Raw genomic sequence first — 16,245 nt, 5'->3', positions numbered from 1 at the left:
GATTGAACCGATGACAATATTATGTAGCTCAACAAAAGTGTTATGATATGATAAGCGACTTGTTACATAAATAAAAGCGAAGAGCAACTAACTCATCACAAAATCTCAGGAGCAAGCTAGTCGTAAAAAGTTGAAATTTGGTAAGAAGTAATTGTATGAATATTGTAAATTTTGCCAAGCCCCTTCTCTATCAGTTTGTGGTAGTGAAGCTTCTTTAAGCTTTGTAGGCGGGCAATTTTCTTTTCGCAGCGTAAAAATTATGTGTACCGATTTTGAGGGGTTCGCTTTTATTTTCCATCCAGTTCGTGACCGCGTTGTGACCTGTATGTAGAATTTTGGATGTAGCTGCCGGATCCTTACTACTTGCTAGAATAGCTGTGTCATCAGTGAATGTTGCAACTTGCAGTACATGATATTGAAGAAGGTAAATTAACCAAATTTAACTTCACAAAGCCATAATAGCATTTCGGGTTTTGTCGAACAGGTAGTTGGATCAACATGCAAAGCAAAATAAAAAACTATAATGATATAGTAAACAAGGAAAACCGCAATTATATCTTAATAGCGGCGCGTGCGACCATTTGCTGACAATGTCAAGGATCTCCAATCCGCTCGATAAACTGCCATAAACTGGAGGCATTCCTACTGTCACGTGTTGTGGAGATCTGCCTGAGAAATCATAATAAAACAACATATTTCTTTAAAGTATTTGCTAAATTATATGCGTTTATACACCGGTTAAACATTGGAGCAAATTATCTGATCGTCAGGGGAATAACCACTCTTTCATAGTGTATAATGTGTTGGATATAAATATTAAATACCAAGCTGTAACTTAGGAGTACCAAATAATAATACATCAATTTTAAATTTATGTAAATTATCGTCCAATATACCGCAACAAGACCCACTTTAATCTTAATTTTGTCTTATCTATTGCTTGGCCCTTAATCTTCTTTCATTTTTTTTTATAATTCATAAAAAGGACATAAATATTACAAATATAATATGAAGATATTATTTTTATTTCACACATTATAAAACTTTTATTTTTTTTGAAATGTTGAACCTAGTTCCACTTGGATACAACACAATAAGTTTATTATATTTAAAATGTCATGTTATAAATAAAGCTTACGTTCTTCTTTCTAAAATTTCAATTCAAATGATATTGTATAATGAATGGTGTATCTAGATTAATCGAACATAGAGCTAAAGCTAGAGCATGAGCATTATTTCGTGATTTTTTAGTGTAAATGAAAACTCGCATTCAGTGTTGTTCACAATTGCATAGAATCTTTTCGAACGCACTAAGGACAACGAAATAATGCTCTACGCGCCTGCTTACACTAAAATAATTTGCCATAGTTGGGTTAGAACGAGCATTCGCTCGTTTGTTGTAAATGCACCGTAAGATGATTGATGTTTGTATAAAATCTTTGGTAGGTAAAGGTCCCGAAAATATTCACTTCGAAATCTATAGAAAAACTTTAGGATTTAGAATAGTTGAGTTCATGAAAATTCCGATCTAATTTCAAGGTTATTAAAACAATATATTAAAACAGAAGATGTGAAAAAAAACAACCCTTTCGCAACATCAATTTGACACTTAAAATATTTTAATAGTAATAACAACAATATGCCAGACAATATTCATTATCGTTTATCTATATCGTAGTCATCCGCACTCCGCAGAATTTCCGCGCTTGGCGTGTGCTCAATGCATCATTGACCACAAGAACGGAACACACTTCCGAAGCACGCTTTCTCATGACTCATGTTCTTAGAAAACGTTTGCATCATGATCTATGTAATGGTTAATTAGGGAATTAGGTTCTGTTGGTAGGTGAAGGCCGCGATGTCGATGTGTTATGGATTTAATACTTTCCAACAACGGTTTCTTTGCGTGTTTCAGGATTTTCGCAATGAAACTCAAAACTTTGGACTGTTTAAATGTTAACTATATTGCCCTACAAACGTCACAGATCATCGCCAACATTGTATGCAGATATTGAGATACCCAATATATTTTTCCAGGTGAACCTACTAATTTTTTAAAGTAGTTATATCAATGTACACATTGTGTCATATACACTCATTGATTCGTAGGTACTAAATTTCAGATTTCTTTAGCAAGAAATGTCGTTTATTTTTTACTGTGTAGTAAGTGGTAGATTTCTGAACGATTTCGATTTTTTTTATGCAAAACCGACTAAAATAGTTTTTTTTATGTCTAACTATAATAGTAATGCGATTTCGTAGTAGGTACCTACAATACCTATAGGTTGTATTGATCGTAAAATCGAGCAAGTACTTGGTTTTCATTATAAAAGAAGTACCGTTCTCTTAAATCTGCTGTTTTGGGTAATACTCAAACTCAAACTCAAACATTTATTTATTCAATTAGACTTCTTCTAGAAGCACTTTTGAAACGTCATTAAGTACATATTTTTAACATTTAATAAAGCTAAAATGTTAATATGTACATAGAACTTATTTGTTTTCGTTTAACTTGCATATTTCAAAAGCAAACAGCATGTCCTATGTTCAGTGTAACAATATCCATATTCCATTTACATACGATTCACATGGATATAAATGTAAGTAACGTTAGATGACATACGCGTATGTCGTCACACGCGTCACACGGACTCGGGAACTAACCGATGTAGCCTTCAAAGTGAACGATACTTATTACGAACTTTATGGAAAACTTTTTTCAAAAATCTTAAGGATAAGAAGGACATATGGATAAAGTTTAAGCTATATGGTAAGCTATAAAAACATAGTCTGAATCCGTAATTTATAAGATGAATTAATAAAGTTAAATGACTATTTTTATAACTTATTTACTTACCTACTTAACTTTTTTGAATTACCTTTGCTTATGTAAGAAAGAATTTCGTATTTATAATCAATAAAATATGTAATCTTGTAATTTAAGAAGTTAAGAAACAAACCTCATTTTGCCTTACATTACTTACAGCAGATTCGTTTGTTATTAATAGATGTTATTAATAAATCTATCTCTCTATTTATGTTTTATTTTAATTAAAAATAAAATGTTGCCGTTTAACATTTAACATAAGCTGGAAACAAATAATATCTATTCTTAAACATAGACTTTATTGAATCAAGTTCATATTCAGCTTTTTCCAATAAATAATTAACAAAACACATATTTTTGTGAAACCAATGTTTTACAAGTAATATTTATCAAAAAATGATTTTAACCCATTCGTTGTTTTTTTGGAAAAACCGTCAAATTTGACTCTATATTATGACGTGGGCGCACGTGAGATCATTAGCAGGCGCGGCGCGTGCGCAGGTTGCAGCTGCCCATACCAACTCGCTGGGCTGGACTACGTGAGCACTGCAACGCGTTCATCTTCAGCTTTTTGTTGATTAACATTGTACTACGTGATGTTGGAGTGGTTATTTCGTTTTTTTCGTCAATCAACAGCTGGCCAGGGTTTGTGGAGACGTCAGAGGGGCTTGTACATGTTTGTGAATGCCTTACTGATGGGAAATGTTGAGTGATGTACCTACTTACTATTCTGTGGTAATGCTCTCTGTGAAAGCGGTGTAACGGTGACGTAGTGTGTAAAAGGAAGAATATAACGTCGTTTTTCGAATGCAAAGGATTTAGTTTTCATTATCTTGTATCTACATGAAACGATGTTATATTCGCACTGCAATAGTAGGTATCTGTGCCCTTTTCCCTTGTAGTTACTTTGTAACAGATACATTATTTTGTATAGATTGGTCAATAAATACATAACAGAATAAGAATGCAAATTATGGAATAAGTTCGTTTTATTTTTTGACTGAACATTGCATTCATATAAAATAACTTTGAATACCCAATAGGTACCTACATGTCCATAATACATATTCAAACTTCAAACGCAGGTAATATGGATGTTGATGTTATAAGCATATGTAACTAGTTGTAGACTACAAAGTAGGTACATAATTTATAACGTGTTATATATGGTAAGCCCCCAGCCCGTATACGCACTTCAATTACATAGTTCATAGTAGGTACATACATGCTTATGTTTAGTCATATTTCCATGTACCTGACCTACACTATGATATACCTTATTTGTCTACTAGAGATGACATTATGTGATAAAATCTAAGTATGTTGACGCTTTTAAATTCAGCATTTCACATTATTTCCAAATACAATACATAGGTAAGTATTACAATTACCTACATACATTTCGTTAAAACACAAATTATACAAGCATAATGTGTTTCTATACATTAATCGAAATAGCGAAAGTAAAAATACAAATGCAATGAACTAACACGAATAGATATTAGTATTCTTCTACGAAGTGTCCGCAGATCGTAGTTTGAATAGCAAACTAGAATCACACGTCATTATATTTTAGATGCATTACAGATCACCTGATAGATACCTACTAGCACCTAATAGCGAGTATTGAAGCTACGTGTCCTTTGGATTTGCTATGACTAATGTATGGATAAGGTTACCTACGCGAATCGTCCTATTAGAAAAATGACGCGCTACCACAGATTACGTGTATAGTTACAACGTGTAGTAACTCAATGAATTGATAGCGTAAGACCTCATTCGCACGAGAGTTAAAAAAGCGTTGCGTTAAAACCCGGCGTTGGCGCTTTTTAAACGTTCTCTCTGTGGTTGTTCATACTAACGCTTTAAAATCACTCATGTCTCGTCTCTGGCTTCAGTAAGACGTGGAAATGGTTTCTGCTAAAATAATTACGTAATGTCAGTTGCGTAATATCTTTATGATATTTATATTATTATATTTGCTTAGAATTCCTCGGAAAGTTTGTTCTTAATAAACCACTTGTAGGTACCTACTTAGGTATTTGTTCAGACTCGTCATCGATAAACATGTTACTTAAAGGAATATGATAAAAATACCTACTGTTTTAATTTTTATATGTTAGGTATATTTGAAAGAAAGAAAGAAGGAAAGATTGGCACTAGCGATTTGTGTTATTAAAAGACGAAAAAGAAAACAAAAGGCATTCTGGGTACATCCTCTGAATGAACAGAGATACTTAAAAGGGCAGTTTGTGACACTGTACGAAGGGTTAAGGCAATACCCCGGAATTTTTTTAATTATTTTCAAATGTCTATAACGATTTTGAATACAGGAACGGACGAGACTCCACATCTATAATTAATAGTTCGGGATCAACAATCCACGACATCGTATCGATTTTCTGATGATTATAAGCACAACAAACACGTGCTACCGCTGAGCGAGCGTGCGGCATACTGAACGCAGCGCCGGCGCTTTTTTAGCGCTCGTCTGAATAATAGTAAGAAGTTTCCTATGGTCTATTTTATTTAACGCCCAACGCCGAGCGTTGAAAATAGAACACTGCGCGATAAAAAAGCGTCGCGCTTTAAAAGCGCTGACGTGTGAACATATACTTGGGAATGCATTTGTTCTATTTGGACGCTTTTTTAACGGACGTTAAAAAAGCTCTCGTGTGAATGAGGTCTTAATGTGTCTTCATTACCTGTAAATCTAATTAACAACGTTTAAGTGAAGTCCCATGTCCGATCGATTTTCTTGAGGGACAAGTAGGTGATCAACCCTGTGTCCTGCCAGATCGAGGCATTTTTATTCTTCGTCTCCTCGGTGCTACGCTCACGCGTCAACCACTGTACCAAGGAGGCGGTCAATTAACAACGTTTAAAGTAATAAAATATTTATGTAGAGACTGTAGAGAATACATATCCAATTGAAAGAATGCTGCATATTATAATACTAAATCATCACTGGTATTTGAATGTAGACTATGCTATAATAACTTTTGATGCTACGAGTGGCAAATACAATTTAGTGTCTTAATTGACTTTAAATTTACGATTTTACTATCTACTATCCACAAATTCACAAGTTAGTCGATGAAAAACATTGTATTTAATAAAACAAACAATAAATTAGTTGATGAAATTGAAACAATCTATAGAGACACAGATAAATTGGTAAATATTCTGAACATAAATTCGTTTCTCGTTATTAAAAGTATCTTCATGAAAATAAAGACTCGAACGTTAACGGAATTAATCTGTCAATCCCACCCCGACAATATTACATCATTTGTGGCTACGGGACTTTACTGTTTTGTCGCTAAGCAGTAAACACTAGGCATGCACTAGGTAATCCGTAATGCTAAGGACACAGGTACGCACTCGCTTTGCTAATCTAGCTCACACGTGCTAGCCGTATCACTGAGGTTTACGACGCCACTGTATATGGATTAAAACATTCCAATATTTGTTTTACGTGGAATTGTTTGGTTTTTTTAATTTTATATTATTGTCATGAAATGACGATGCTTATCTACATATATTTAAATGAAATAATTTTTTTCATTGATTTTTTTTTGTGTGGTGTCTCTCAATGTTAGCCAGAAGGGCTTCTACATTTTAACGCGGACACGATTTTCATTAATTACCTAGTCAGTAGTTTTTATTTTATTCTCAAGCTAAAAATAATGTTACACACAACATATTGTAAATTATGTGGTTTGACGAGGAACAAGTTTATTTTTACTAAGTTCATCTACATTCTCCATAAAACCTAGACTAGCAACATTCCACGGCAGTTAATGGGACCCGAGCAGGCTCCTCTGACGTCAGCCCTTATTAGGACATCCACATAGGCCCGACGGCCGACACATGACACATCATAACGAATAAAAAATAAGTACCTACCTGTTTGTAATTAATAAAAACAAATGTGGTTAATAAAAACCAATTAAATAATTCAGTTTTGAATTAACGTAGGAATCGACTTATCAATTCTAACCCTGTTTATTTTTAAAACCCTGTTAATTTTGAAAATTATAAATAAGTTCACAAATAAAGCATGTACCCGACTTAGGTTACTAGGTTACTTTTTACTTATTAACAAAATAGATATTTTCACAAAAAAAAAAATAATCAGATGATGCCGCGAGCTAATCTAGCACGTAGGATGTATAAAAGTTAAAACCACACTGTAAAAATTTCACTGAGTTAATCCTCCAGTAAGTATAATTTAGAGTGAATCATTTTCAGTTAACACCGAGGTGAGTCAGCATTGTTTTCACTAAAGCTAAGGGGATTTTCTTCCGCGTACGTCTCATTTTCAACACACAATTTTTTGTGAAGACGAAAAAATATAATATCAAAAGTGTAGTAACGAAAGTGCATAATAGGCACCCGTTACACGCTCAATCTAGAATGTGATCCTTGATCATGATCATTGATCTCAATGCAGATTGACTGTGTAATGTAATTGATTGACGGATCGTAAAATCTGATCAGAAAATATCTAGATTTTTAGAAATCAACGATCTCGATCCTTTGATCGAGATCCAGATTGATCGTGTAATGTAACATGCTGTCAAATTACGTCAGTCTGCGTTCGGAGCGCAATGGTATGGGACGACAACACACAGGTGTAACCATTTTTAACAGATGATCAAAACATGCCTCCTTCATCCTGTAGTAATTTGCGTAATCCTCTTCCTCTTCCGTACTATAAATTTCATCTAACAAGTTCGAATGTGTATAGATGTTCCTTTTTAGTAGCCACGGCGTAGCCAGCGTTTCCTCTTCACGCGTTTTTTCAAATAACAGGCAATAATTATTGCTGCACAAGCTTTGTTCTTATCCAGATCTATTTATTTAGTGGTTGTGAATGCGTGTGCCTTTGACAATGTCGAACAGTGGACTGATATGATCTGGATTGACCATCTAATGTCGCGACGATCCACATAAAGATTCGTCAATCCGTCACCTGACTTGGATAGTGATCTGGATTGAGCGTGTAACGGGTGCCTTAAGAATTTCAAATATCCAATTATCGATATTTGTTACAGTAAATTTTTAGATTTGAAATTTAATGCATAGTGCAAAATGTGTAAATGCATTAAAATTTTCCACGCCTGTGGTCATCAATCTCAGAAGTGAGTCATTAAGCATCGAGCCGCGACGTGGAATGTAGTGACCGGTGCACGCCGCGCCACCCAGGACTCTTCCCAGAAACTCTTAGCTCCGAACTCATTTTATAATAGGTACATTATAAAAGTAACAATTGGTTTCCGCCACTTTCGGCGCTTACAGAACTATGGTATTTGCAATAAAAAATCCGAAAGCCGCCGCCCGGCGCCAGCGCCGCGATCCGACATAAATCTCATATTTTACAGCGCTCCATTCATAAATTCTACAAACTGCATACAAATATTTGGCTTGCATCCGTTCGGACACAGATTAATGGCTGGTTCACACTTTGATTAGTGTGAGTGCAGGTGATTAGTGCGAGTGCAGGTGTGTAGTGCGAGTAGTGTCCAATTGACTGCGAGTGCAGGTGATTAGTGCGAGTGCAGGTGTGTAGTGCGAGTAGTGTCCAATTGACTGCGAGTGCAGGTGATTAGTGCGAGTGCAGGCACGCTGCGAGTGAGGGGGAAGGGAGGGCGCGCGGGACGTGGCTACTCGCAGTCCACTCGCAAAAAAATAGAACACGCTTCTATTCACTTTACTACACAGCTTACTAAACACTCGCACTAAACAGTCGCTGTCCACACGTAGTACTACTCATCACCTGCACTCGCACTAATCAAAGTGTGAACCAGCCATAACTGTGAGGTGAGAAAATCGATACCTGCTTCACAGTTACTTGCGACAATAGTGTTGTGAACTTGTGAGATTTCATTCATTGTTTTTAACTCATTGAGAAGCGGTCACTTTATAGTTTATGACTAAGCGCCGGTACACGTAACTTGACGACTTTGTTAATGAACCTGACTATAGTGACTGATACGTGAAGTTTAGAAATTATGCTTAATTATTTACGATAAGCGTTTCATAGTTTTATTAATGTTTCTAACTGTTACTTTTGTATAGGTAACCTCACACTGAAATGTTGTTCCTTACTCTTATGTAATTATAATATGACGTCTATAGATATAAACGTGTAACAAATTATGATTTAGCCAAATCGATTGAATACACACATTTCGAAATAGCATTGAATGTGTGTTGATATAAACTATCAATGATATAAACTCAGTAATTGGTAAATCATCACACGATATCATTTCCCACGTGATTTGGCGCCAAAAGCCGGGTTGACGAACTAGTTAGCGGTCTATTAATACGTTTATGTGATATGATTATAATGACGTATTATATAATTGGGTGTATATCATAAATAAGATCATAATGTATATGTGCAGTTAGTACACTATAGAGTTTTTAATACTATTAAACTATTTTTTCAATCTTATCTTTTTGAGTAGTATTCGTAGCGCAGTAGGTATTTTTATTTTTGCAAATATAAAGTACTTAACATACTATATATCATACTGAACAAGGATTTTTCTATCAACCGTAATATTTGTAGGTAGGCACGGTTGGAATTTAAATTGTACCTCATTGTATAATCTATATTTAACATCTATGTCATATGTGTAGGTTGGTACAATAGATAAAATATGAAGGACGACGAAAGGCAGTTGTATCCTACAACTTTTGAGTATCTATACCTACATTATTAAATTATCTGACCAGTACCTATCAACAAAAATATATAAATGTAGCGATTATAAAGGATATAAATATGTTTACGACCAACCCAATAATAGTCCTGCCTAAAAACGTATGCACGATATTGCACAACGTCATTTATCAATGCATTTTAATATAAATAATGTAACATTTTAAATAAATAATCTTCAAGATCCTTGTACGTGTACGTTTTGTTAAAAACACAAATGAAATAACACAGTCCATGACTAATTTCATGCTCACATGTGTGTTATTAATTATTATATAGAACTTTTATATATTATTAATCTGCACTTCAAACTGAGTAAAATAATTTTATTAGACTTTCATTTATATAGATATATAATTAAAATGAATATTACTTGTAAAATACTGTTATCTTTATGTTCTGCAATCAATCAAATTATGTGACAAAAAATGTGTTAAAGAAAATGTTTTGAACCAAGAGTTACATAAAATTTTCTTTAAATGTCTGTTAGGTAGATCACAAAATTTTATTTTTATTTATGTTTGTTAGTTGCAAACTGCAAACAATGACAAAGACAAAGGGCTTTAATATGGCGCCAAAATTACTAGAATGACAAAAAATACTGAATGGCCTGGAAAAGGATACGCCACGAATAGAGAACTTTCCGTCGTTTTTGAGGCTTTCGACAAACAAAAATGTTACTTGTTAGCCTTATTAGTTATTATTCTTTCAAATAAAACATACATTACTATGAACAGCTATAGGTTAATATAAATGTGGATATTATAAGAATATTGATACGATAAATAGGATATAAAAATATAAGTGTGTAACGAGACCGCACAACGCGACGTGACGATTGCGTTGCGTTTATGCTTGTAAAAGAAGTGTATGATTGAATAAATAAATGTTTGAATTTGTTTTTCATGTGACAAATCTAGTGACGTTTCATATTTATTGCTTTTAATGTAAAGATAAGTTATTGAAATTATTTAAAAAAATATATTTTACAGTAATAAAACTTCGGAAAAGCCTAATGACTCGTTTTTTCAAATATAAATATGTATAATACTTGTGTAAAATCAAATATAATTAACAGTCTGTCAACATAAACTTCTTTATTGCGTTTTACGTCTTTCACAACTCACTAGTTTCTTGCAACTCGAACAGGAGTTAAAATATTACAGTGTGCTAGTGACGTCAATGTGCAATGTGTTACAATAGGTTCCTCCTGAATTTATTGAGAAGCTGATGAAATCTGAATCACGCGGTCTTTAGTTACGAAAACGATAATGAGCAGTAAGCAGGCATTGACCGACTTCACACACGTCCGGTGTAAAAGTGGTACAGCTGCGCTAGGGGTGAACGCAGCTAATAGGCACATAGTTATGGAATTTATTACAATTTCAATAGATTTAACACGGATACACGTGTAGTTTTTCCATTTCATTATTTCAAATTTTAATCATAAATTTATTTCTATGACTGCACAAAAAAATCAATGAACAGACGAAACGTGTATTCCTTTTATAATTCAATCCTGATAATCAGAAAAATATACAATCTATAACATAAACTTTATACATTGAGTGTGATAAACGAGTTATCACAAGGTAATGTCAATACATCGTATTGGCAGAGATAATATAATTGGCCAGGCCCAGCCCTAGATCCGCGACGCGCTGGGGGCGTGGTGTGACGTCAGCGCGCGTCAGCACACGCGCCTTGCGTCACGCACGCACCGACATCCGCACGGCACGCGGACACACCGCACCGTACATGCCGATGCGACGGATTAAGGCTAGCGGGACAATGAACTTGCCCTCAGGAGATTGTGAACAGCACAGATAATGTAATATGTACTATACTAGCTATAGAGACGCATATAATATGTTGATATACCTCGCTTCTTGACAAGCTTCGACCTACTGTTGTCAAGACTGTAATCTTTGTTTTTCATCGTGTCAAAAAAGTTATGTGGGCATTGGAACTGCAGTTACAATGCAAGACATCAAAAATTATATTGAAAATCACTACATATAGACTACAAGCCGGTATAGGAAAAAAATATGGGTCATTTGAACCACCAGGTGACCTATCTAGAACGATAGAAGAGCATAAAATAAAAGATTCAGCACTATGCCGTCACTTGTAAGCTGTCCAACTGAGTGCAGATGAGAATTCGAAAGTACAGGTAGACACAGTAAATTTTGGTCATATATTTTTGTACGGCATTCTTAACCACCGATAGATCCATTAAAAATAATAAGAAAACGCTCAGTGTCGTACAAAAACGGTGGTCCACACAGTCGGAATTTTTATTTAATTTCCGAGAGTTAATTTGGTCATTTGACCATGTACGGCATCTGTGTCATACTATTTCAATACTGCTTTTAATCCATTATTCCACAATGCCGGACATAAATCATGGGGACAAGGGGAAAAAATCGAGAGTTGCAATCCCCTCTCTTTCCCCACTCCAGGGGGTCATTTGACACAACTCGAAATAAATTTAGATCACCTGGTGATTCAAATGACCCATATTTTTTCCTATACCGGCTTTTAGTCTACCTCTATAATAATAATAGTATAAAACAAAGTCGCTTTCTCTGTCCCTATTTCCCTATGTCCCTTTGTATGCTTAAATATTTAAAACTACTCAACGGATTTTGATGCGGTTTTTTTTATAGATAGAGAGATTCAAGAGGAAGGTTTTAGTATATATGTAATTTATTATGTTTTAGACAATTTATTATGTTTGTAATTTATTATGGAAAGCTTGTACTAAATATAGGATACGATTCAAACACAAAACGTATCAAATATCAATGGTTAAAATATTTGATGTTAGGTACCTAGGTGTATGGAAACTTACTGGATAAAATATGTACTATGAACCGGAATAACAGTATGTCGTGTTCATTTAATTTGATGATCTGTAGCGATAGAAGCATGTGTACTTTTGTTTGTCGCCAAATTTATTCAACAATACGATATGTATAGCATTCAACTTTTCTACTTACACGTTCCAAATATTAAATACATTCTTGAACTTTACGTCTTTTTATCCAGGTCATTCAGACGATATGTGTAGAGTATAATTAATATGTGTACTTTATATATCTATACATAAAATATATGTAAGTTAACCACATAGGCATTAGGCATATGGAAAAGTAAGTACGTATTTTGCACCGTTTGTCACTTGTAATGTAAGAGAGAAATGTTTCCGACCGGGTTTTCCCTTTCTACCGTGGATTACCAACTTTCTTTACTTAGCGTCCTGATTAAGATTTATTATAGCTCTTTTATTAAACTTCTAGATTTATTTGAATGTCGAAGAGCCTTCATATGTACAAAATGTCAAAATGTCATATGAAAAAGAAACACACACTTACGTAGTTACTTACTTACGTAGTTTTCTATATCTATTAATTAATATTAATTATATTTAAATGACCACAATATATATACAATTTCTCTGTATTTCCATCAAGTGTGTCATAAATAGATAGTGTTATAACCTAAGTGGTATGTTCTGCCGTCTGCGCATTAAGTATTTATTAATTAAAAATATTATTACGTACAGACCGTGGTCATTCTTGCATACGAAAATTGTTTTATCTGCTTTATGGCACTGGTATAATTTTGTTTCAATGCTTGATTCCTTAGAGCATTAGTTGGTTTAATGCTCTAAGCTTGATTCAGTCTGAATAAGTAGTTTTATCGAGTGTTTTTCATTTTATGCATAAATTCTTAGTTCTAACTTCTAAGTATGATATTTAGAATTAATATTTTTTGAAGTGAAAACTTCTTTAGTGGCGTTGAGCACTTTTTCTGTAATGGGTATAAAATCTTAAACTCGCGTCAGGACACGTCACCTGCGAAAAAGCGTAAGACAGATGGATATCAAACATGCTCAACGTTAATAATCAACTTTTCACTTCTGCCGGCATTCACGGAGTGCAACCCGCCTTTTTTTGTTAAGTTAAGGCTTTACTTTGCCTTGGTTACATTACCTACTTCTATTAGGTATACTAGGCATATTTTCTATTCCCGGAATAGAATGGGGAATTTAGGTATTATGTAATGAGTAAGTATGTAGATTGTGGATATAATTTCACATTTCAGTATTTTGAGTGCAAGTAAAGATGTAGAGGTTATACCTACTTACGAGAGTGACAGACTAAATTGGACGAAATTTCATATACCTAGGTACCCATAATCTATATTTTTATTCCTAAAAAAGTCTTAAATTAAGGCTAGTGAAACTATTGCCTGAAATAAAAAGTAAAAACAAAATGAAATCATTTTGTTTTGTTTTATTAATTACGTGTGTAATTTATTAACCAACCAATAAACCGCAGCTTTTAATCAAGTGACGCGTCTGCTCCTTTGTTTTAATTAAACATTATGTGGACTTTGTGTGTTTATTTCTTTGTAACTAATGATATACTTTAAATCATGCATTATCGCATCTCTTCGCATAGAGTCAATGGGTTAAAAGGTGTCCATTTAAAATGACGTAGGTATAGCGCTTATAGGACACTAGGAGGGAATATTTAACATTTTTACAAACAACTTTATACGAATAGAAAATACAAAAAAGTACCTATTTCTAGAAAAACGGAGGTTGTGAAGGTAAGTATAATCATTAATGCAATTTCAGTAAGTGTATTCTGTTGAACAAGAGTCTTGACAATGATCATAAAATTATTAAATATTTAAACTTAATAATATTATGATTGGTAACGTAGTAGAATATGGATTTATTCAGTAATAGTGGGGCAGCAAAATAGATTATGTATTTTGTTATGTATGAAACCTTGAATGAAACTTTATCTCTCTATTTTTTATGTTTATCTACCAGATGGCAGATATGAGGATAAAAGCACATTTCTAAACAAATACCTATGTACGTATAAACTCTATGTACATGAAATGTTTATTATTTAGCGTTCTTTTGGTGTAAAGAAGCTTCTCGAAAAGCAAACTAATAGTTAATCTATTTAAACAAACAACTAGTAATGTTATTACAAAATAACATTAAATCTATTCCGAAGATTCGCACAAAGCGCAATGACGCAAATTCTCTGGAACTGCCATAACCGCCGTGTATTACCAATAATGACTTAACTATTGTTACGTTCACGCAAACACAAATAACACTTCCATTTCAAATGGCTAACGAGCAAACAGTTAATAAATAATAAAAAGGAAGCCGCTTCTGAATCATCTGCCAATAATCCGGACTACCTGAGAATGCAAGCGTGTGCGAACTTGTTAGAGGCTTGCAAGCGAGGCGCCGCGGCCGCGGCCGCTTTCCTAAGCATTCTACAGGGTGTCCCACTATTGGTATACTAAGCGCAAAGGGATTTGTAGTTTTGCATACACTGATCACGTATAAAAAATACTTAAACAACAAAATTACGTCAATTTGCTAAATTTTTCCTGAAAATCCATGTATTCTTCTCTAGCTTCGCGCAGCTGGCATATACCGCTTCTCAAATGTGAGCATTTTGTCTTTGAAAACATAATCTTAAACGATAGCTCACGTGCTGGTGGCAAAGTTGGGCGGGTTGCTTGTTATGGGTGTACACATAGAGTTTTAAGAATTCATCTATTTGAAAAAAATGCATCTTAGTCGTCATAATTTTATAAGTATTTTTTACCTACTCAGCGTATGCAAAACTATAACCTCCTTTGAGCTTAGTATACCAACAGTGTGACACCCTGTATAGAAAAGTATAAACACTGGTTGGTGTGAATGGACGGCCTTTCTTGTTGAGGTAGCGCGCATAATACGGAATACCATACATTTTATTGCGCCAATAAATATTTTTCTTAGAAACGTTCACCCTTTTTTTCTCTTTGCTGTTTACTTACACTTGTTATCACAGGATATAGCGTTAGAGCATAATAGAGTATTTTGTGAACGTGATTTTTCATTAACTGGGTTCTTTTAGTTATTCATTCTAATTCAGTATACATATACAGGGTGTCCCACTATCGGTATACTAAGCGCGAAGGGATTTGTAGTTTTGCATACACTGATCACGTAAAAAATACTTAAACAACAAAATTACGTCAAAAATTTTTTGCAAAATTTTTCTTTAAAATCCATGTTTTCTTCTCTAAATTTGCGCAGCCGGCATATACCGCTTCGCTAATATGAGCATTTTGTCTATGAAAATATAATTTTAAACGAGAGCTCACGTGCGGTTGGAAAAGTTAGGCGGGTTGCTTGTTAGGAGTGTACACAAAGAGTTCTAAGAATTCATCTATTTGAAAAAAATATGTGTCTGGAATTTTTTAAGTATTTTTTACGTACTCAGCGTATGCAAAACTATAGCCTCCTTTGAGCTTAGTATACCAACGGTGTGACACCCTGTATACATATTTATTAATTATTAATCGTTTACAATAATTATAGTGGCTTTCAAATTATAGGTGCTATTACTATGCCAGTGAAGCTTTTAATTTAAGGTTTAAATACAGCTATTAACAAAAAAATTGAGGTATAAAATATTATGAATGATATTACAATTCAATTCTGTTAAACGATTTACACGTGTAGGTACACTAGACCTTCATGTGAATTTCAATCACACAATCATTTCATAACATCAAGAGATAACATTTTGATGCTTATCTGAACCGTTTTCACATGATAGCAATATTGCCTTATCAAATAACAAGCTAG

The sequence above is a fragment of the Colias philodice genome, chromosome 12 (genome assembly GCF_061535455.1).
Source record: "Colias philodice isolate Cphi_HAF_F1 chromosome 12, ilColPhil1 Martin Lab GWU primary, whole genome shotgun sequence".
NCBI classification, from domain to species: domain Eukaryota; kingdom Metazoa; phylum Arthropoda; class Insecta; order Lepidoptera; family Pieridae; genus Colias; species Colias philodice.
The sequence above is the reverse complement of the archived record's forward strand: the minus strand, read 5'-3'. Positions refer to the sequence as shown.